The 24,109-nt window shown below is 38.8% G+C and overlaps 1 protein-coding gene and 1 long non-coding RNA gene across 5 annotated transcripts in view; one reads left to right on the top strand and one right to left on the bottom strand.

The window, feature by feature from the left end:
* Positions 1 to 24,109, bottom strand: part of LOC139814115 (neurotrimin) — a 278,622-nt gene that overhangs the window by 55,720 nt on the left and 198,793 nt on the right. The window lies entirely within an intron of this gene.
* LOC139814116 (uncharacterized) overlaps positions 1 to 24,109 on the top strand; it is a 193,316-nt gene that overhangs the window by 39,046 nt on the left and 130,161 nt on the right. The window contains exon 3 of the long non-coding RNA XR_011732338.1: positions 4,448 to 4,531. This is a non-coding gene — a long non-coding RNA (uncharacterized lncRNA). The remainder of the gene's footprint in view (positions 1 to 4,447; positions 4,532 to 24,109) is intronic.

Here is a 24,109-nt window from a genome sequence, read left to right as displayed (position 1 = left end):
TTATATATCGTGTAGCCAGGAACACGTCTATGGGCTCTAGCGATAAACAGGAAAATATTGATGCTGTGTCAAAAAGCCAACTTTAAGGAAACTTTAAACTCTTCCTCCTTTCAGAGGACAGTATGAATGGAGCAGGCGCGACGTTACGATGAGGTATTTCGCGGCATTAAATCATTTTAACTATCGGGTTATGTGCGATTAAACGCTCGCCGCTGTTCGACGATAGCGCGCCGAAAAACAATTTGAATCGCGATTTTCTATCGACCGTCGCAACTCCTCGGTATCGCGACTCCCGCTGTTCACTTCCTTCCAGCCTTCTTAACCCGCTTATCTATTGACTTCCTTTCTTCTCCAAGTACCTCCTATAAGTTCTCGCCTCGCGCTTTTGTATACGAGGAAGATCGATAAAACGCGCGACACAGAAAGATTGATAAATTGTTTACGACGAGTAAAGAAAATGTTATTATTAACTATCATATTGTCGCATCGTCATCGTGCTTCCGTATCCGTATTAATCGCGTGGAAGAGTCAACAGAAAAGATAAGCGGCGATCGTTCCAAAATGTCGATCATTCTTTTGTTCGACAATCGTACTATTGGCTAAAAGCACGAAACATCAAATAGACATCGCTTTTCTCGGTTAGAAAAAGCGTCCGATCAATTTATGATTCTTGAATGGGACAATATTTGAGAATTTAAGACGATTTATCTCATTTTATTTTGTTTTAGAGTGGCTCTCTCATTTAACGAGCATTTGATAATTAGAAGTAATTTATTGTGATATAAAAAATTTTGAGAATTTCTGAACAGTATCTCTGTGGGTATAGCGCACCTACTCGGATCAAAGGATCAAGAATATCCGATTACTTGATGGAATAGACTGCCACTGCACCGCCATGACAAGCTATGATCCAAATATATTCATCTAGCCTGACAAATAATACGGCTACATATTCGATTATATGCAAGATAGCTTCACCGATCCATTAATTTCGTAAATAGAACGGAAAATATTATTTAATATTCGCGCAACCCATCTCTCAGGCATATTTGCCTGAGAAATTCTTTAAAAATGGAAAAGCACCTTTAACCAGATTGGCTGTATTACAATAATAAGCTTTCGATATTTAATCTAATTCAAGCTAAAGAAAAATGTAATGGCGACAGAATAAGGTGGTTTCTATCTTTTTTTACTTCCGTTAGAAACAACTATTGATTTATTCAAAATGGCATTATCAATGTTATTAATGTAATAATATGCAGCATAATATAAGGAGGAGTAATAATATCGATAATAACAGTAATCCACAATTTGTCAGAAAATATATTCCAGTTAAGTATTTAAATTGAATTGATTCTTATTGTTATAGATATATCTTAAATTCATTAAAAATCGCTGCCGAATGAAAAACTGGCGATACCGAGATCGAAAAGTCACTTCCCATATCTATTTCTGTCTCTGGATAGTGCTTTCGCGTAATTTTTAGTGCGGATCTTCCCCGTGGTGGTCTTTACACGACTTTTCACTTAACCCCGAAACCCGCGGAGTTTAAAAGAGCACGCCCCCCATTCTATCTGCCCACCCCTTTCTTTCTCTTTTTTCAAGCCACGTTTTTCCTACCGGTATATAACGCGACTCGACCATAGAGAGTATCCGCGCGAGTCGAGCGTCGAGCGTGGATCGCAACGGGATTACCAGGAGCCTGTGCCGCTTCCGGTTCTACGGTTCTACGGTTCGTGACCAGGGCGTACCACTCGCATTCGCTACAAATAAACCCCACGGCTGGTTTCGCAGCCCGGTCACGCATAACTCTGGTGACGTCTACGGTATCCGCCTCACCGACTGCCGACTGTCACACTCATGTCGTGCCCGCCGCTGGCTACGATTATTTTATTAGCGGAAACGAAGCGGCAGCGGACTAGAGAGTACCAACGCGACCCGGTCCAGAAAAACATTAACGTTCTGCACGAAATTGAGTTGACTTGCCAATGGATTCACTTGCCGTCCCAGCATTGTTTTTCCAAGAGACCAAAGCCACGGAATCATCAATCGACGTTGAAATTTTGCTCCGACCGTCGAAATTGACCGATGAAATAAATGTTCTTATTCTGTTGAACAATTTTTGCTGCTAAAAAAATCAAAACCAAGAACACAAGATCTAAAGAATGTCCATTGTACTACACACACAAATGTCATAATAATCACAGAAAATCACAGTAATGTCGAAGATATTATTAACGAGAACACGTTTTATCTAATAAGAATGCAGTTTCAGCTTTACACTGCATTCAGCCGCACAATATGGAAGTCGAAACCTGGGAAGTCGCGCAAGTTTTCCCGATAACATCGCGGAGCGTTATGCTGCCCCGAAGTTCGAGTAAAGACTGTCGCGTAGCATGCTTGCTACGGTGGACAGTATTTATCGTGTCGGATGATTTGTGAGCGGGATGGCCGTCACTGCGAAATAAACTTGGAGTCTGTTTCGCAGGCCAGTCACGCTTGCTCTTTCTCAAAGTCCGCGTTCTTCTAAACTCCGAGTGACGCGCGGTCCTATATACGTACGAGGAGGAGAGTTGTCTCTTGTTTTTCTATTTCGCTTCACGTTACACCCCGCACGATCGTAAAAGTTGTACCGGTTCTACACGAGCGGACGTAACGGCGATTTCCACGTCGTTCGTTTTAAAGTAGTTTGTACGTTCTACGCCGTTTGGATAGATTCTTCGATTGCGTCGCTTCTCTACAGAACAGAAACTTTGCCAGGTTCGATTTGAGAACTTGGACGATTGCGCAAAATCAACGGGGCAATGTTACGGCATATTGAAATTTCTACATATGCGTCGCGAAACAAATTAAATTAAAACATAAATCGTTTCTTGTGTAAATTATATTTTCTTGTCATTTGCAACATATATGTCACACAACATAAGTATATGTCTTTCGATGATCATCCTTTTCTCCTTATTAAGCTTTGTTGCTGAGCTTGGTCGATTTTGTTTTAACTTGCATGCACGCGGATTTTGGAACGTTACATTTAGAATCGCTTTCGTAACGTTAAGCCTGAACATACACATACACATGTCTAGACTTTCATCCTCAAAGCGCTTACATGCCTCACTGACGACGCGTGACCTTCGACATCGACGGGTATATACGGGGCACGATGTCGAGGGTAGATTCATGACCGCCATCGGAGCCAAGTCTGTCATGGTACAGTCGGGGCTGTGTGTAGGTGTAGGTACCTACTCGCAATTTTCCCTTCACCATACACCTGCTCCAGCGCGCGTTATAGCCGAGGAAAGAGTCCTTTATCTACGGCCGCGTCTCGGTACAAGGCGGCGGGAGGGAGGGAGGGAGGGAGAGGGGGTTAAGGGCTCAGGTGCCCCGATAAAGCGGTCGATAAGGTGCTCATATCTCCGCTCCTATCTGTCGTCGAGCTCGATACACGCGAGCATTTCTGTGTGAATACGCGTACGTGTATGCGGAAACGAGTACATTTTCCGCGAGGTATGACACACGCTCGACGAAGCATAAGCGAGAACAAAGAGTCTCAAATCCGTGTCGAGCGTCGAGATTCTTCAAAATTAGTCGCGACAACAGAAAATCATTTTTTATAAGGCCATAGCGTGGAACAATTGCTGGGAGCAACTGGTGCTAACGGAACGGTTCGTGACGGTTTCCGATTTGTCATCGCGAGAGATTTTTATATTTTGTATGGCGAAATTATCTTGAATTATCGCATAGAGTTCTTTTAAGCGCGTTAGCGAGATATCACTTTTTTACGGTCAGATATTAATGTCACATTCAAGTTTCGAATGAAGGCGGTTAACGAGCCACGTCTCTCGCATTGTATGAAAAATTGACTTAGCGTGATTGGTAATTCTATTCTGTGGGGCTTCGTTTGCGGAGATGCGCCAATTTAAGTATTATTGCGGGAAAATGGGAGCCAACGTGGGTAGGGCGAGCGGACGTAGGGCAGGTCGATTATTAGAGGGCATTTACTTCGATCAATGGAATAATTACGTCGCATTTTGTCGCTTATTGGTTTATTGGACTCGGCAAAATCGAACAGCGTACACGAATACGCGGGCACTGACGCGGGTTGCCAATATCATGAAAGCTAGTCCTCGTGCCACATTTAAACGTCTCCTTATAGTAGCGGAAGTAATGTTGCTCACCGACGTATTAACAAAAGGAATATTAATTAATAAACGAGCGCAGTGGAGAACGATGGCGTTGCATTTTATATATTATTTCATGGCATAAATTTTAAACTGTATTGAAAATAGATAAGAAATAGGTAAGAATACTGATCTTTGCGATTGTGTTAGAAAATTGTACAGTTCGAAAAATTACACTCTTTTGGGGAAAGGATTTACCCGCTAAAATTGTGAAAATTTACAGTCTGAATTTATTAAAGCCTATAATCGGTTGATTTTTCTTTGTCCAGGATTGCGCGAGGTCGAGTGAGGACTGATTGAAAAGAACGCACATCGGTACGGAACTTCAAGGAATGACGTCGTAATCGTTTTTCGTAAGTAGAGCTTACTATATCGTAGCATAGGGCAGTTACATAAATAGATTGCGTTTCGTTACCTTCGCTCGTACGCGGTAAGGAATGCGCGCGGATAACGCGGAAACAAGCTTGCGGTGGATGAAGAGCGCGGAATTAGTTTCGTTAGCCGGATAGCCAGACGGCGGAGATTTTACGTTGTTGCGCGAGAAGCGGTATCTACGCCGGATAGCATTACGTGACCGAAATTTCTAACGTGCCCGCACATAAATTTCTCCGCGATTATTCGGTGAATCCTATCCCAAGGACTCTTTGTCCTCTCGACGGCACGGAACGAGCGAAACGATAAAACCGCCCGTCCGATAGGAAGTACTGTTCCCGTGAGCGAAATGCGATATTACCGCGATTTCTTCGACCCTAGTTATTCGCTATTTGGAAAATTCTCCATGGTTTTTTTGTTGTCGCGGTTGGTTAAGCTCCGCGAGGAGACACAACGAGACCTCGCGTGGCGCTACGATAACATGAAAACCCGAGTTCAAATTTCGTGCACACGTATGCTTATGTACATACATGTATGTGCTATACATCTCTTTCCACGCAAATATAATGTTTCATATACTTTCATCATTTCAGTTTTACCGTTACACGCGAAGCCATACTAAATTGTACTTGTTGCAAAAATGAAAACGTGAATGCGTTACATAAAGTGGCAGGAACGTTTCTTTGTCGCAGCACGTTATATTTCATTCGCGATGAATTCATAAATGATTTTTGCTCAACGTGAGCTCGAATAAATTTTTATCATTAAACATTTTGATAAAGATAAATGTTAAATAAAGATTTCACACTATTAAAATATTGTTTATTAAAAGTTAAATTAGAAAGATTTAAATTAATTAAAGAATAACATTTTATTATAATTATTATTTTTCAAGCTTTATTCGCTGAAATTCTCTCGCTTTTTTTTATGTGTTAAATACAAGATTTATCTACAATTACATGGCGCTTTTTAAATTTGATATATTATAGATTTCATACGTATTTTATGTATTCAGAAACCAGAGGATCTCGTCTGATATCCGTCCCCTAAGAGCTATGTCAGAAGAGATCGATAATTAAGCGCTCACGCGTACTTGATCGCCGTATCGTTGCGACGTCTATTCAACGCGTTCATAAAAATAACTTGCTACTGCGTACGACGCGCTTTTAGTCCAAAGTGCTTTTTGTTCCTGCAGCAGGATATGGGCTTCTTTGTACCGCGGTCAGCCGTTGATACCTTTCGAAGTTGCTACGTAAAGCTTTTCATCGACCCCTGTCTCCCTTCGTGGTGCTCCGAGCTTTTATGAATCGCTACAGCTACAGATACAGCACGGTGGCGCGACCGGAGGAGGGGCGGGGGAGGTGAGGGAGAGTTCTTTTCACGAATCGTTTCTAGTAATTTGACACTTTCGAAATGAAAACGATCGTTAAAAAATATCGTCAGACAATGCGGATAGTTCGCGTCTCGCTTTTCTTAATACTCTATACTTGTATTGTTCTTTTTATATCGCTGGTTCATCTCATATTCCTTTACATCGATCCGTTCGCTAACGGCAAAAGAGATATTACAACGGTTGTTAGAGAAAAAAGCCTACATGGTTGATAAAAAGATGGTGTTCAAAGTTAAATTTTTCTATAAAAGATAATTTTTATTCTCGACATGTGTAATATTGACTAACACGAGAGCGTAATTATTTTATAAAATATCCTACAGAGAAAATATGATTTATGCATTTATGGACTGTTATTTGAATGCAATTAACAGTAAATGGAAATGATATTTGTAGAATTTCCTTTAGTTTTCAATCGATGCAGGGGTTTACATACGTATGGCCGAATAACTAGTGCAAAAAGTTAAAGCATCAAACTGTAATTTCCGGCAAGCAAAGGACGTGTTTACCGACGCCCTACGGTATGTTTGCGCAACCGAGTCGTCTTGATGTCGCGGATGCGTTTTATTACGCGGCGAGTTCAGAAAACGCAATGAAGACACGATAACGTTTCGTCGCAATAGGTACCGAGCGATATCGCGACAAATGTCATTGCTCCAGTATTCGCCCGATATTCGCCAATACATGAACGTAGAACATAGAGCGTCGAAATCGATCTGCACGATCGATTTTAATGCAATTTCCATCGGCGCCGCGTCGTGCTCGCCGGTTGCGAAGCGCACACAGATTTCCTGTATCAAATCGCTCGCCACCATCGAAATCGACATAATTCTATCGGCGACGCCGGCAAAACTATGAGAGAGCGAGCTTTCCAAACCCGATAATAGAAGGGGACTTTCACTTAGTAAATTGGACTATCCGGTAACTCCATCTCTGAAATCGGCATCTCGGAGAATCTCCAGCAATCGTCTTTCCCACATCAGTCTTATATACCGTAATAAAAAACCAGCAATCTCACCAGCAAAATGCTATTATCGAATAAGAAATATCGTGAGAATATATCCCTTGCTATATATTTGGAAACACATTGTGGCGTAAATCAATTTGCGAAACACAATAGATTTAAGAGATACATCTACAGATCGATACTCTACGTAACAAGATGTTTTTACCGTACTCTCATAACTTTACATCGTTTTCAAGATACAATAGTTTATTTCTACGATATCTCCCTCGAGAGCTTAAATATTTTTTATCGATAATTGATTCTCTTTTTATGACAGGTTCAGGCTTCATTTGTTAGACTTCAAAGAAACATATATATATAGCAGAAACAATTTGACGAATATTATTTTCCTGCGTATTTCTGCAATTATAAATTTTTTATTTTTTTTCTATATTTCGTAAGTAATATTTCTCGCATTACTTTCCTCATGGAAAGAAGTTTTTGATTTTTTGCCAAACCAAATAGAATTGTACACGAATTGATATGAGTCAAAACATACTTCTACATATATACAATCTGAAAAATTAAACGCGCCAATGAAACTGCATCGACGCATGCGTTCAAGCAGTTATTCGTACATTATTCTCTCTTTACATTCAGCGAGAGAATGGACTGGATTTCTGGTCGTTTCTTTTTTAAGATACGGTTTATCGATCGTAACGAGTGTACTGTGAACGTCCCAACAAACGGCGACGGGAGTCACCGCTCAGAGCTTTCTCTCTCCACTGGTCGGCGCTTTCGCGTAGCGCCCTTGTTCCGTGACACTTTGGAAATTAAATTTACGAGAAATAGCGCTTACTTCGTTCCAGGCGCACGCGCCTAGAATCGTAACGAACGAGTTTTGTGCGAGTAGTTAGCGTTACGGACGGGGATACTGAACTATTTTCCACATAAGAGATGCCCGACTCGTTAAATATGCAACGGCGATGTGTGAATGCATGCGTTTTATATCCCGCTACTTCCTCGAAATCTTCGCTTTCAAAGTGATCGTCGGCAAAATAAAATCGGACACTCCTGGTCGAAAGCAAAAATTCCCGGAAATATCAACCATCGCGTGTGTAAACGTTCCACTCTGCTCAGCTACTAGACAAACAGGTATAATTAAAATAATCACGATAATTACTTTTATCTTTGCGCGGTATCTGCACGTGTTTCTTAAGCTGCGCGTAAATATTTTTCCTTGCGACACGATGTATTTTATTATTTATCCATGATGATAGTCTCCCCGTTTATTAAGAAATAAATCGCGGCATTTTTCACAGTGATTGAATTTTATTTGTTTGATTTATGAAAATTAAAGATAGAATTAATTTTTTTTCTCGATTTGTTAACACAATAATTTTATTCTCTTCGGAATGTCAAAATTGGACGAAGCGATAATAAATTAATTGCTCGCGTGTTTTTAATTATGCCGACCACACTCGTTTAAAGGAAAGAATTCTACTTGGAAATTCCATATCGAAAGATACTCAGATTAGTATCGCGTGGGTTCTTTCCGTACCGTTTATCTGAAGCACGAAGTAATGATTGCGATACCGCGGTAATACTTAGATGCCGATTAAAAGTTCACTTGCAGGATAACTGTAGAGCTTCGTCAGCAACGCGAAATTTTATCTCGAAGAAATGTTAATGAAGTTTGGTTGAGTTTGGATAGCAGCATGCAATTATCTTGGCTCGACTATATTTGGTCTCACAAAACTTTTTTCTTTGCTTAAATCTGAGTGCTTTTGATTATTATTAAATATATTTATGATTGACCTTTAAATTGATTTTTTTCTAATAACTTTTGTAATTTTGTGATGAGAGGACATAGGTTTAGGGTAGCTTTTAGTAGTTTCTTTCATTCTTTGCACACATATATGTATAAGTGATATAAGAACCGTGCTTGTGAATAGTTTATAAGAAGCTATTCAATTATATTTCAACTAATTAAACTATGTGAAAACATTAAACGCACATATACATAATATAATAGAAATCATGAAATTAATTGATTTTTAATAAATCGTATATAATATTTATTATCTTACTTCAAATACTTGTCAGAATAATATCTTAAAAAAGAGAATATAGCTCTGTTGAAAGGTATATTACCTAGTATTTTGTCACAAAAAGTGCCTTATTCATGATATCCGATATTTCCTCTTCGACGCTCGCGTTTTATTCCAATAAATGCAGAAAAAGAGAATTATTAAAACCCGAGAGTTTGCATTTTGCTGGAAATACTATGTCCCTTTGACAATACTCATATTTGTCGAGCGACTAAGTAATTTATCCAGTGCAAATAAGCTTGGAAAATAGGCTAAAATTGATAGGCTGAGTATGATATATATATATATAAATATATATATATAAATATATATATAATATATTATATATATATATATATAATATTATAATATATTTTTTTAAGCAAAAATTTCAGGGAAGAGTCAATAATTTGTTGCAACTTTTCGATATTAATTATCTCGATAATAAAATCTCGGATTCAAAGACGTATTGTTAGTTTATTACGTAGACACAAAAAAATATTATATTTGAATGCACTTCAGAAACTTAATTTCTAGGACGTTCTTTTTTCTTTATTGTTTATGACTAGCTGTGGATACTTTGTCATTTTCATCAATGGTAACTAAATTGAAGAAATTTGCCAGTCAATCAAGAATAGAATTTCCGAGAAAGTTATATACAAACAGAAACTCTCTCAGAAATATATTTAATAATCTCTCAACATGTTTATTAATAACATCATTCACACAATGTTTTGCTATGTATACATTTATTCGGTTTATTTCGAAAATCGCATTACCTTGATCATAAGGTACAGCGGTCTATGCGCTTTACACGAACTTGATAGAATTTTAGAAAGACATTATATTGGAGTATCATATCGGAACAATACGAGGAAGCTCACTTGGGAGTGGCCGCAGTCGAGAAAACTGCACAGAAACTCCCCGATGAATATCCAAACGAAATTTCTTCTGACAAGCGAACTATGCTGTCTAAGGAATGCTGCTTTGGGTCAAAAAGATTTTACGGAGTATTTTATTTTCTTTGAGAACGCATGTACCACTGAGTGGAAGAAAGCAAAGCGGAAGGAGCGCCAGCGAAAACGGCAAAAACTGCGAGAGGAATAGGACGAACGACAGTCAATGACTGGTGTTATTCGAACCTAATCCGATATTGAGGAAATCCCCTGCTTCCTCACGAATATGATCACATTCTGCGTACAACTATTTTGCTTCGTATTTCGCTTTCAGGGTGTAGAAAGTATATTATATCGACCAGGAGTCTCTATATTAAACGTATTTTTATCTAAATAACATATTATAAGTACAATTACGTGCAATTTATCGTCATTCTCATCATAGGATCTGGCATAAGATAGAAGATAGACTCTCTTGTATTCTATTCGTCTCCCAAGTCCCAACGCAGTAATAACATTTATTTAGGTTGCTATATTTAGTTAATAGCTTATTTAGGTTGCTATAATAATATTTGTATTTCTCACCATGAAACTTCTACGACGCAACAGTGAAAAATATAGCCATGCAAGAATCGAATATAAATACAGTTACGTTTACGAGCGCGCAATAAAAGAATTTATTTCGGCACGATATGTACAAATAGAAAATGGATGCGCGGTTCCACCGAGTAATCGATCATATTTCCGAGCAAAACGGAACCCTCCTTCATTTATAGGCACGTACCGCGATCGAACTAGTTTTGTCATCTCGAGAAGGCTTTACGTTTCCCCGAGGAATCAACTAGACAACTCGAATGCTTCTTTTTCTTATAGAGAAGGAAGATTCACTTGTATGTTACAACGCTATCATTATGCGCGAATCAAAAAACGCTTAAGGATCTTCACTATGAAATATTAATTAGAATAAGCCCATTAATTACCAATTAGTTGTAAACTAATCGATTTTGAATGACAAATAGTGGCTAAAATTAATTGTCGAGAAATAGCGCGGTTAAAATAGCATTATGTCGTTAGTGGTTACTGGTGCATGTATGAGAAAGCAAAACACTGGAGAATTGACTGGACATTGCGCGTCCGTGATGCACGACTTTCAACACGCCAACCTCGAGAGACGTTCCCGTGCCGTTTTTCATCGTAATCATCGTCACCAATTGTGCGACATGACGTAACGAATGGTGACACGACACGGTATAGCGGACGTTATAAAGTCCGGCCGCGTGTCATGGGTGACGTACGTGAAAAGCGTGTCTAACGCGTGTCGCAACTCGGCTCTCTGTGTTTGCGTTATATCCCGATGTGAATCGAAAACATTCAGTTCATCTAGGACCGAGACATCAAAGGCTTCATCTATGTCTATGCCGTCAAAGCTTGATATAATTCTCTCGTAATTTTGTTGCCGGAATTCAGTATTGATGAATACCTCTCATTCTTTGCATGGTCTTCAGTTTCCTATTTATAACTCTTAAAAAGTACTATTAATCCTATTTTTTCTCAACCATCAATACGTATGTAATTAGATTACTCAGTCTCGCATTCTCCATTCGCATGAACTCTAGAACTTTCTTTCGACGTCAGTGTATAATAGACCGCGAGATAACATCTCGAGCCGGTAATTAAACGACGTCCGGCTTGCTTATGAAGCCGGTCGGCTGCATGATGCATCGTCGCGACGACGTCGCGCGAGATTATTGACGTCGGTGGGAAATCGATAGCTACGTTTTCTGCTCCAGGTGATAGATGAGCATGCTCAGCATCGGATTACGGTGCGAACTAGTCGAAATAACTTGCCGATAATATCGCATTTGCCTTATTCGGAATTTCGCAAATAAGATGATGCTCTGAGCATAATATTACATATATATTTTTACATTTCTATCATATTTAGCGAATAGAGAACACAAAATTTTTTTTGCTCCAAAAATGCTCCCAAAACATGCATAAAATATAGTTACAAGATATATTAAAGATGCATCGTGTGTAAGTGTTTAAATAGACACGCGATTATATAAGCTCTACGTGTGACGTGAGTTTAGTCGCGTGCATAATCGCATGACGTATGACACCCCGGCAACACCACCAGAGATCGCTGTTTAAGCACAAAATATTAGATTGATGGATGCCCTTATATCAATACGAGAGTAATTACCGCAGCCTTACGATAGAATTTATTAACGAAATATAATATCGATATGACGAATTATCGCTTATTCGCCGGTCATTTTCCACGACGTAGTAATTATCGCGCCCTGCGGAATGTCCGGTTAAATCCGTCGACCATTACTAAAGGCCGGTTGAAGTGACAATTGCGTTAATCTTCCGTGCAATGTTGGTGCCACCTATCACGAAGGACGTCGTGCTATTTTACCGCGACACGCGCCCAAAAACCATTCATCTCTTTTTCCATTATTCTGCTGTTCCTGTCGTGGATATTACATCGCGCGCTTCGTCTTTTCGCTGCGCTCGATGGGCTGCGACTGTGCTATAACATCACTTTTCGTTATGCAAAGGGAAAGCTCCCTTCGAGCTTTTACCTTCCTCTTCGAGATTCGACGATGTCACCTTCGTTGCGCAAAATTAAAAGTTCCTTTAAATATTTTTCATTTTTTCTACAGTCGAGAGTTAAACAAATACAAAATATATTCGAATCCACCAACTATAATATGATTAGTCTACGGGTGATATGTGGGTTTGAGAAACCCTGGCATAGATGACAGTTGCAGTATTATCTCGCGTCACGCAAGATCAACAAATATGGGAACGGGAAAACGGCGCGACGGCGCGCATGGTCATGGAACGGGCGTGATGCAGCAGCATGGGCGGCGCTAAACCCAGAGTTTTATTTAAAAGCGAGCGAGGATGGCCGAATGAGCTTCAATCTCGGGGCGCCGTGTAAACACGGCCATAGATTCCTTTTATCTCTCAGCAAAGGGGCTCCTATTTTTCTTTCTTCCCGTATCGAACGACTTTCCACGGTGCGCGCCCTCAGACTTCGTTTACCCTCCGGCCGGATACAGTTCTTTGGGAGAAAGAGAGAAAGCGTGCACGAGCGTATCCGCCGGGTATCCGAAACATTTTCCCAGTCATCCGCGTGATGATCGTAAACATTCGGCGTGATGCAGCCAATATGTCTTCATAAAATAGTGCTCTTGGGCTGTGCGCGAGGGACAAAGAAGTCGCACGATGACAAATAAACCGTCATTTCCGCGCGGCGTGCCAAGAATCGAGAGAGAGAGAATCTAGTCGTGCAAAAATTAGAATGTCGTCCATAACAAATTCATAGACATTGAAACATATTGTTGAACAGTTGGAGAAATATGTTCGCATTTCATATCATGTATTCAATTCTAGATATGACTGACAATGAGCTTTAGCGCTAAACAAAAGTGATGTACGAAAATACCGATCAGATTTGTTATATATAATGTCTAATTTTATCTCCTTATAACGTCGAAATATAGATTAATCCAAGTTTAGCCTGTGAAAAATATGTGTTTACCGAAGGCAAATGCAGAAATGAATTATCTAATTACTCGTTTTTTGAAGCAAAGTTAACGCCCCTTACCCACGATAACTTGGCCGGGAAAGGAAGGAAATTTTAATCGCGAGTCGCTGGCTTAATGCAGATACTTTGCGCTCGGACGTCTCCAAGTACTGCTGCAGGCAGTTTTAAGGGCGGGATCTCCCCCAGGAAAGTAAATTAACTAATGGAAATGCAATCCCAGCGATCTCCGGCTGCCGCGCATCCTTTTCCGCGCTCCTGCTGGGTGATGTATCTAGTTATCAAGTCTCACCCGCGACTCTCTACCTCATCCTGTTTGATACTCTCAATGTAGTCTCTAATTTTTTGAGAGGATGCGCGCGTGAGAGAGAGAGTGAAGAGAGGAAAAAGCGTGAATTCTCGCAGGATACGCTATTTATGCACGTTGAGAAGAAAGGTCTTCCCTCTGAAAACTCATCTCGGTTTTCGCACTATGATCTTCTTTCACTCTTTTCTCTTACGTTGTGCGAAGCGAAAATAATACGACGCATTATCTTGCGATATCAAAGAGCTCGTGTGATTTTTATCAGGAGCGAACGATAGTATCGATCGGCGTAAAACTAGGTTGAATGCGCGAACGAGCGGATAAATACAAGCGAGAGACAAGCACACGAGTTATCGCCTGTTTCTCTATTGGAAATCAGCCCGTGGTAATCCGTTAAAATGATGCGGGCTAAAATACCGTACATCGACCCGCAAACGTATTTAGAGACTATGACGGCGATAATATCCTCGAATTATTTATAATCTAAATGAAGTATTTGGCTTCATAGGATTATTCAGATTATTGGTATGAGATGTATGGATATTTTTGCGAGATTTATCATGCATCGATCGCGTGATATAAATACGTTGTTCGAACGAACTCTCCAAAATATGCACGGGGAATTTTGCTGTCGCGGTAAAACTGTCGCTGCTGCTACTACATATTCAATATGAAAACGTTCAAATTTTCCTACCACAATCAATTATTCGATATTACACAAATCTGTTCTGTTAGCAAAATAAAAAAATCTTATTGCATAAAGTTGATAGAAATATGAATTTCTTGCTGAAGCAAAACGCGCGGTTATTTCTATCAAATGCATTTTGGTGTTGTAATGAAATCGTTTTGATTTTCGAAACAAAAATTAATCCGTTATTGCGCATTAGCGAAATAATCTTTAGATTTTGCAAAGCTATTTTAAAATTAATATTTATAAGTTTTCTCTTGACGATATAATAAAATATGATGAAATTTGCGACAATAGCGTAAAATATGTTGTATCAATAAATTTTCTATTTTTCTTTCTTTATTTGAAAAAGAGCTCAACAATTAAAAAATCGAGAAATTAACATTACGCAATCCGAATGTAGGTGACGCGATCCAAACAAGAGCAGCAAAGAGAGACATATGTATGTATAATATCATCATTTGTATACAATAACATAAGAAAAACATAAATATTGTTTCAATCCCTAGAGATATCGAGCTTAAATTAGTTTATCACGCTATCCCGGATAAAATAGCTAAGGGCTAGTAAACAAACGGCATTGAATAAAATTTAACAATATAGGAGAAAATATGTGCACAGCAAATGTAGTAGATAAATATGCATATAATAAAAATAAAAAGTATAGGGAATTAACAGAATATAATAACGCGATGTCGGAAGCAAATACTATCTATATATATAATATTAATCGATATTAACATATTGGACATATGGAAGAGGATACGTCCGTAATATAGGTACTCTCTTGGTAAATAAAGTGGCTGCAATTAATCGACACGCACTTTGCGCGAAATGAATTCGCACCTGATAATTTATCACTCGTCACAGTAATATCGAGCGCAATTTTGTAGTTGAAACTGAGGCAATCGATTCTATATGATTGGATCGCCTCGGCACAATAATGGTTAATACCCAACTGATTATTACCGTCAACTTCCTGTGTAATCGTTAACAAAACCAGAAAGTGTGTTGAACGCTTGGCAGATACGACACTTGCCAAAAATTAACGAGTAAATTCGTTGCACGGCGGTATCCAATTTAAGCGATTTAAATAGATCGTGCGCGTGTGGGAGTGTGTGTAGGTGCATACCTGCATGTGCGCACATCAAGCCACAACAGGACTCGATTATACTTTAATGACTGACGGAACAGACGGTTGGGTGAACACGGTTCGCCGCAGAATAACATGTAATAATATTTGATGACGGTAAAATGAAATGTCACTGCATAAATACGAGCCTAGGTCATATGTCGGCAATACTTTAACGTTTACACATTTATGGCTTTAAAAATATCCCGATAACGATTCGCTTGATTTCGTATATCTACGTCGCACGTTGTTTCTGACGCAATGACTTATTATCGCTAAATAGACCAGTAAAAATACAAATTACCGTTGTTCTGACATATATAAACAGATTGACTTGTATTTTGCAACAAGTTTTAAGAAAAATTTCATCGGAAAGTTTTGTAATTAAAAACAGATAATTAGACAATTAAAAAAACTTTCACATTGGAGAACGTACGAAGCGCGTTGCGTAATAGAATCTAGCAAAATAAGAAAATAATTTTCAGCGATTTGTTTGACTCCCAGCGTGAACTTCCAAGATTAATTCTTCCAACATTCAACTTTCCAACATTAAATATCTCGATAAGTAATTCCCAAACTAGGTCCCTATCAAAGTAAACTCCCTTTGAAATTAACTGGAAATAAAGTTTCGTTACTCTTGTAGTTTGACTCACCAAAAGTCTTTAACTGTGTACTACATAATTATGCTGCCGTTTAAATTTCTACTGAAGAAAAACTATCCTTACAAATTCTTCATCGAGAAATACATTTTTATTGCTCGTCTTTCCTAGTCTTTCCTTGATGTGTATTTTCCTCTACAAGTGATATAACAATCGCAGTTATATCACCGTCAGCGTCAGCTCTCGTTATCTAATCGCGCGCAAATTGGACCGCGGTGCGAAAAGGACCAAAGCAAGGGCCATTTTGCGATTGCGGGTAATCCGGAATTAACCGATTTCGTTGAGCGCGCCCGACTCGATGATAGAGCATACCGGTGAATGAGCGCGGCCGAAAACGAGGCAACGGGTTAGGCGAGCTCCGCCGACCGCAAATAATGTGACGGCAATTAATTGAGATAGCGCGAAGCCCGATTACGAGGACGGAGTGTATACAGGGTGTTCTAGAATCCTGACCCTAATTTTAATGACAGCTTCTTGCGATCGATTAAACTTTAAGCTCAAATAGAATTTAGTCTTCCAGAATGTTAATTTGAGTTATAATTGAAATTTAATATTAAGCATTAAGTAATAATAAATAATGGCCTATTTTCGAATTTTGTTAGATATAATTGGCTGCAAACTCATAACAAAAAAAATCTATCGTTAGAGCCTGGCATTACCGAACACCGCCACCGCGCGCGTGTGACATATGTATCGGGCGTCGACGCCAGCGAGCTATTACGATCATTCGAACGGCCATTGCAACGCGGCTGATGCGACGCGTGTACGCGATGCTCGTTCCGCACTATTTATGCAAATTCGCGGCCGCCCCTAATTGAGTCCCACCTGCTGACGAGCAATAAAGAGCCGCGTTTTGCGCGGTTTCGTTCATCCGCGTTAAACACGGCGCGTACTCGGCCGCGTTGGAGCTTATCGCGCGAAATACATTAAATACGTATCTTCCTCGCGAATAACAGAATTCCCGTTGTTGTAGGCATTATTGGACGCTGTCGATTTCACGGTAATGCCCTAATTTAGAATTATTTTTAAGTTACATTTCCGTTCGCATCGATAAACGTATATGGCCACATCGAATGGATGTGGAAGGGATTTATGTATTGTACAGATGCGGTCGACCACAAATTTTAAACGCGACTGCGGTGACGATTTATTGTCCGTCCACTCGCGTGTTCACAAACGCTGGACTAGTCGCTAGAAATTAATGTTGTCTCCCGGTAATAGCGTATTGCGCCAAGTGTCGATACTTGATAATGTAATACGTATGTTTATGCAGTCGCACGCGCGTATATGACAAACACCCCGCTTCATTCTCGGATGCTTTGGTATAATTTGTTTATCGCATTTACAACTTTAAACACATTGTTCTATATTGAGATTTTTGTCGTGTAATTTTTGTCTTGTTGGATTACCTGGCATTAGCGACATGAAATTTTGCTGTTATTTTAAATTTTCACGTATAAATTCTAGAAAAGCTGTAAATTGAATAGCGCATCGCGCGATTCAGATGTACATCACCAGCCACGCGAAATCGGGAGATTTCACGTTACATAATCGCGTTGCATAATCGCGGGAACGTCGACGGAAGAAATGCATCAATTTCCGTCGCTTGTCGTCACATCAGTCGTCTCAGGAGAAACTAGTGTCAAGTAACGCCATGGAACCCTTATAGCTGCATTTCTATGGTGTAACCCCTGTAATTTTCACTATTCTTTTTTTTTTTTATATATAACTGCAACCTGCGTCGTATACTATCAGACACTTGTACACTTTTTATGTAGGCTATATCGATGGTATCAATGAGAAATTTTGTAACTGTAAAACTATAACTATATTCAGAAGATTTATGGTCATTTTTATTTGCCTGAAAATAGAGAATTGTGAAACGGAAATACATACATATAATTAATATATGCATATAAAACTTTACTATTTTTTTAAATGGCACGTTTTTTTACATGATTCTAAAACGCAGGTGCAGTATATTTTTTACTATGCTAGAATATCCTCGACGTATAAATAACAAATAATACATAATTGCAGAAATATCCAATACAGACTCAAACAACTTTATTGCAATTGTTTTTTTGTTTTTATGAACAGAGGAATCTAAAAATTTTTGTATCGTACATCAATTTGATATCTATATATATAACTTCTTCTGAAGTCATACTCTTTTGAATGGAAATAGAAATAAATCAAAATTGTTAAAGCGTGCAACGGTGACGTACATATATCAAAAATATCTCTGGTTTTAATGTAGTTAGTACATGAATTGGAGGGGGGCGGGGAGACGAGCTGTCAGCCGGAAGAATCGTTTGAGCTATTCCTAAAGAAAACACAAGCGTGACGGCGAATCGGTCTGTAGGCGGCAACGAGAAAACTTTTAAGTGAGCACTTTAAACTGTCCTAACAGTGAGATCAAAGGCAGCAAAAATATCGAACCCACAAATAGCTTGACTATTGTAAGCATTGTTATACCGGGCTCTGTATTAGATCTACATCATCGTTCCATGGATGCGTTTACATTTTTCATATTTTAAAATTACATCAAAACCACTAAGAGAATATAATTAAGTGTAAACTCTTTTATCTCCCGTTGGCTTATTATCCCTGAAAGTGCAATTATATATCTTTTATTTTTCATTTCTTTATATATCCCATGGCCGCAGACTATATTATATAGGACAAAAATATCTACACACACACATAAGAATAAATATCTTTTTTATTCCTTTTTTCTTTGCCGTACGCCGCAATGCGGTTCTTCGCGCACTTTCTCGACTGCAACGTGTCCATGTTCGGAGCACATATAGAGCCGTAAAGAAATAGAAATTTACGGACTGCTCTCTCCGTGTATGGAGCGTGAAGTAATACGCGCGTGTCGCGGTGCATATACACGTATATTTTGAGCGACGACGAAATGGAATAAAGGAGGTGAGATATAAAGTTTTTCGTACTCTCTCACAATCAGCTTTTATGATATTACATCTGCTGTTTATGCTATATAATCATAATATGACATCAAAGAATTACGGTGACACTTACGATGCGTTTTTTTTTTTGAAAATTTTAAAAGTTTCTTAAAACGATCTTGAAACAAAGAAAAAAATTTTGATGGAAAATTTATTCAAGTAACGATATTATTTTATTATTACTTGTCAAGTCATTCAATTTAACTTTCCATTAAATAAATAATTTCTCTTGGTTATTCTGCTATGGAAAATGTACTCTACGTTGTTAAAGAATTTTTCCCTAAAAGATTTTTAGGGGAATTATGATATCTCATGGATATATGTATATTCAGTCATTAGAAATCTGTTTCAACTGACATTTAGTTGCCATTTAAAACGGCCACGTCCAATAGTAGGGAAACCGCATCTCCCGCGTGTCCAATCAGAAAAGACTGGACCATGATAGACGTAATTAATCCGATCTGAATGCAATCTCATGAAACCTTCACTTGTTTCGGACGAGCGCCGCTCTAGTGCATCTTCCCTCCCCCTCCCCCTCCCGATCACTTCCCAATTTACTATACCTTGAATTGCAAATCGAGCGACGCGCGTCCGCTCAAGGCAACGGATACTCGGGATACTCGATTCTCTTTTTCTTCGGTGAATTACGTTCTGTCGCAATTCTACGTTGCTTCGTGCTTGCATTTAGGATAACTCCGTTACTTTGTACAGTCCGTCGTGGCCATCGAATTTTCGCTAAGAAAGAAATTAACGAGTAAACTATTCCTCGAGGATTTTCCCACGATAAATGGACCTATATATATCTTGAGCGATCCTTTAACTTCGTTAATCCGTCTGGACGGGACATTGTTTAAACAAACGGACCACAATCAAAAGCAATTGCAGTTGTACGTAAGCCTTAAATTCACGCGACTTTCAACCGAAAAACCGGGATGTAATAAAAATAGCGTGATATCCAGCAATTGTCTGATTTCAAACGAGGAGCGGCGTCAGTTAATTGTTCGACCGTGTCGGTCACTATAGCCAATCGTCCTGCTAAATAGGACTAACTTTTGCGGATTATTATGCAGTCTCTTCTAATTCTATCCTGACGCCACTTTTTTGTCACCAGTCCTAAACTTACAATTAGAAAGAAATTATAATTATTAGCAGCCAAAAATTAATATCTTGTTTTATTATTTAGATTCGCGTAAGTTATAATTTGGAAAAAATTATTATACTAAATCTAAGATAGTTTCTTTCACAAGTTTTTGGTTTTCTCCACCAGAGATTAAAAAATCATATATTGAATATAGCTTATTTTGTACGTTAAACGTAAAGCATTAAAAATTAAAAAATTACCCTGTTTAAAAGAAAGTAAGTAAAATTTATTATTTTTACACTCTTCTGTATAATGTTACAAAAAGATTCATAATTAAATTGCAAGAGAATACTGTTATTAGAAGATGTCGAAACTAAAGTTATTCTTACTCTAGCAGTGGGGGGTGGAGGATCACTATTGTGACTGCACGAAGCAACGCAGTGCAATATGTTTCTTATGCACAAGTTGCCACTCGGAAAGTTTCTCGAAAATTGAACGAAATTACTTCAAAGTGTTAGACTCGGGTTATGACTTTTGCCTTATCCTCCCTCTACGTGAACATGCTGCGAAATGATCCAGATGATACCGAAACATCTTTTGTAATTTATGAATAGTTCTAGCAATTAGATTATTATACGTATCCCTAAATAGTGGAAACACATGATTCACCCATGAATATCAGGCGCACGCTGTCTAAAGCCTAAATCGATATGCTCGACTGTTTTCCATTCAGCAACAGAAAATGGTCTTATGCTTTAAATGTATCTGGCCGTGGGCAACGTACCGTAGGATCACTATAGTAACGACATCGGTGTACAATTATGACGAGCAATCCATGAGTTTATCGAGTTTCAAAGTGCACGAGCGAATTAACCGCATGGATTGGTCTGGTTGGCAAGGATCCCCGAACTTGGTTGCTTCATAGAAACTCCAATAACTTACGATCGGAACATTGCCAGTAACACGCAATTGTATTTGCTGATCCGTAACGCACGCCGAGAAAGCGATATCAATTTTACGCGCGAGCCAATTATTCAATTTTCATTTCATTGTGCATGGCAATTTTTGAGATGTGCATGAGATATCTTTAAATTTTGATGAAATTGATTAGAAACGTCAGGCAAATGGTAACGGTTACTTAGAGGAAAATAAGACATTTTGATGGCAGGAAATTCGACATATTATTTTTTAATTGTCAGCTACAAAATTTCTTGTGATATTGCGATAGAATTTTATTATAGACTTTTTACATCGTACGTGGTCAAAAGTAAAAATAAAATTTTTACATCTAAAAGAAAAATTAATCCAAAATATTATCAAATTATCTTTACTTTATATTATATTTCCTCAAATTTTGAGAAATTAAAAATATGAATACTTCTTTGAAATTGAATACCTATAACATTATATATAGAAATCTCATTGTGCAAATATATTTCACAGAATGCAGATCAGATATCATAGTAAATTGCTAGAAATTAAGATGTGATGATTTATTAAATTAAAATTCTTTGTAGATAATTCAATGATATTTATACCATGGTTGACTAGTACAACTCAATAATATATAATATATAATATAAATATCATAATTTATCTTGTATATAAAATGTTTTCTTGCTCTAAATAATAAATTCAATTTCTCATTTTTAAAGTTGCGCCGCAATACAGTTTATATACATATCGCTTTGTATGCTTCCGATAAATTTTTCTGCGCTCTACGATGAATCGAAGACGGATATCCCGATATGCATGTATTGATTTGCCTATTGCGAGTACGGACCAATAACCGGTTTTCCATGTATCCGAGTAAATAGGAAGGTTATATGCGCCCATGGAGAAAGCCCGGGCATATTGCAAGATATTGTCCGCTCGTCTGTTTATTGGACTGACTGATACGTCGCCTGTCAACCCGTGTTATGTCGTCCATTTGAGACGCGTGTGTTGCACTGTTCAACATTGCATGTAAATGTCGCTTCTATAGTCCACTACGTGGATTTAATCAAGCAAATTAAACTAACTGCCCTTTGCACTACTGCACTTTGAAACTAGAGAGAGAAACATTTACTTTGAAATTTTTATACTGCGTGTTGCTCACACCTGATCCTGATATACAAATGTAGCTCTCTCTCTCTCTCTCTCTCTCTCTCTCTCTCTCTCTCTCTCTCTCTCTCTCTCTTTCTATATACATACGTATATATAAATTATATTTTTCATAATTATATATTAGATCACATTATTTTTTAGAAATTTTTACTTTTTTAAATTTGTAAATCTCTTAAATCGAATAAGTTGCAGAGAGATGTCCATTTTATGGAACAAACGTTTATCACGCAAAATTTGGCACTTCTATTTCCCGAAGCGAGGTGTAATCTTGGCATTCATCTTACTTTTGTAGTAAAGCGTATCGCGGCTTCATATATCGGCAGGCAGGCAGGCAGGCAGGTAGAAATTATCAGTTTTCTGTCGAACGAAGTGATTCGGCTTGAACGCGTTTGTCCCACTCGCAATCGCGATAGTTGATCGGGAATATGAACTTCATCTCGTGTGCGTGACACAAAGACGGTACACGCGGCCTGCCATTGTATCATCGCCGGCACCTATTTCGCTGCCACTTCGTTCGGCCGGTGTGAAAGGCAGTGTCAACGACAGCCACCGACAGGCGAGTCCCCAATCGAGCGGAAATAACGGCTGAAGAATCGGCGACCTCTCCGGGCTCTCTTTCATCGCGTTCTTCTTTCATTTACCCTTCTCTCGTAGCTTTCTCTCGTGTTTTTTTCTTCGACAGGTTACGATAGGGGAGACTCTACTGTACTACTGATTTAAATCACGGAGATTAAATAACGACAATGATAGATCACGCAAGACACTCAGGATTTTAATAGTCAAATTGGGTAAATAGCATTCTATGAAGCAGAGGAATATAAGGGTGGGATCCCTCGTGCTAGTGACAGCTTTCTCAATGGGCCGGTCTAATATTTAATATCGAGGAAAGGAAAAGTACTAAAGAAATATTTATCTATAAGAGCTTATAAAAAAATCTCTCAAGATGATTGAGTCGATAACGATACTGTTATCATTGTTTTCTACGAGCTTATTTTAGGATTGCACAATTTAGGCAACACGATGTTTAGGCGACAAAATTGAATGTGCTGATTGCAAATCTGGTAAAAGATACACAAGTCTTTATTATATTGCACGCTTGCCTTACTTCATAGTCGCGCACATGTAGGCGCATATAACATACAAGCTGCTTGCTCCTGTGTTAATGGAATGCCTTTGTCTTTCTGCCTGCGCCTGGCACGGGATTTACTTCGCAAGGATTAAATCGCACGTACCGCCGGATGTCCGTCTGTGAAGAGCGAAACCTGAAAGGGGAGGGCAACAACGTAGTTCCTAGGGGCCCTACAGGGAGAAAAAAGCGCGTAGTCCGGACAAAAAGCGGCGAAAGGGTTGGGAGGATTAAATTTTCAAACTGTGCACAGCGCCTGTGGAAGCACCGCGCATTGTGAGTGCCCCCGCGCGCGATCGTTGAATTAAAAACAATGGAAATGTTGAATTCTCGGTAGCGCGGCTCTTGTTACGGCGTTTGTTTTCCATAGCAGAAAATAATAAAAAATGCATTAATCGAACGCTCGCAGCCGCCGGCGATGACACACCGACAGGCAGCGACACAGCAACCAAAAGCGAGGGCAGCTCGAATTATCGAACATCGTTCCCACTTGATTTCGTGTTTTACGCAAGCGAGTTTATATTAAAAAAGGAATTGACTATATATTTTGATAGAATATATTAGATACACGTGTGCGATGTCTAATATTGTATAGCCAGTTATATAAAAC

Source organism: Temnothorax longispinosus, chromosome 6 (assembly GCF_030848805.1).
Source record: "Temnothorax longispinosus isolate EJ_2023e chromosome 6, Tlon_JGU_v1, whole genome shotgun sequence".
Classification (NCBI taxonomy): domain Eukaryota; kingdom Metazoa; phylum Arthropoda; class Insecta; order Hymenoptera; family Formicidae; genus Temnothorax; species Temnothorax longispinosus.
This window is presented reverse-complemented; position numbering and strand designations above follow the sequence as displayed.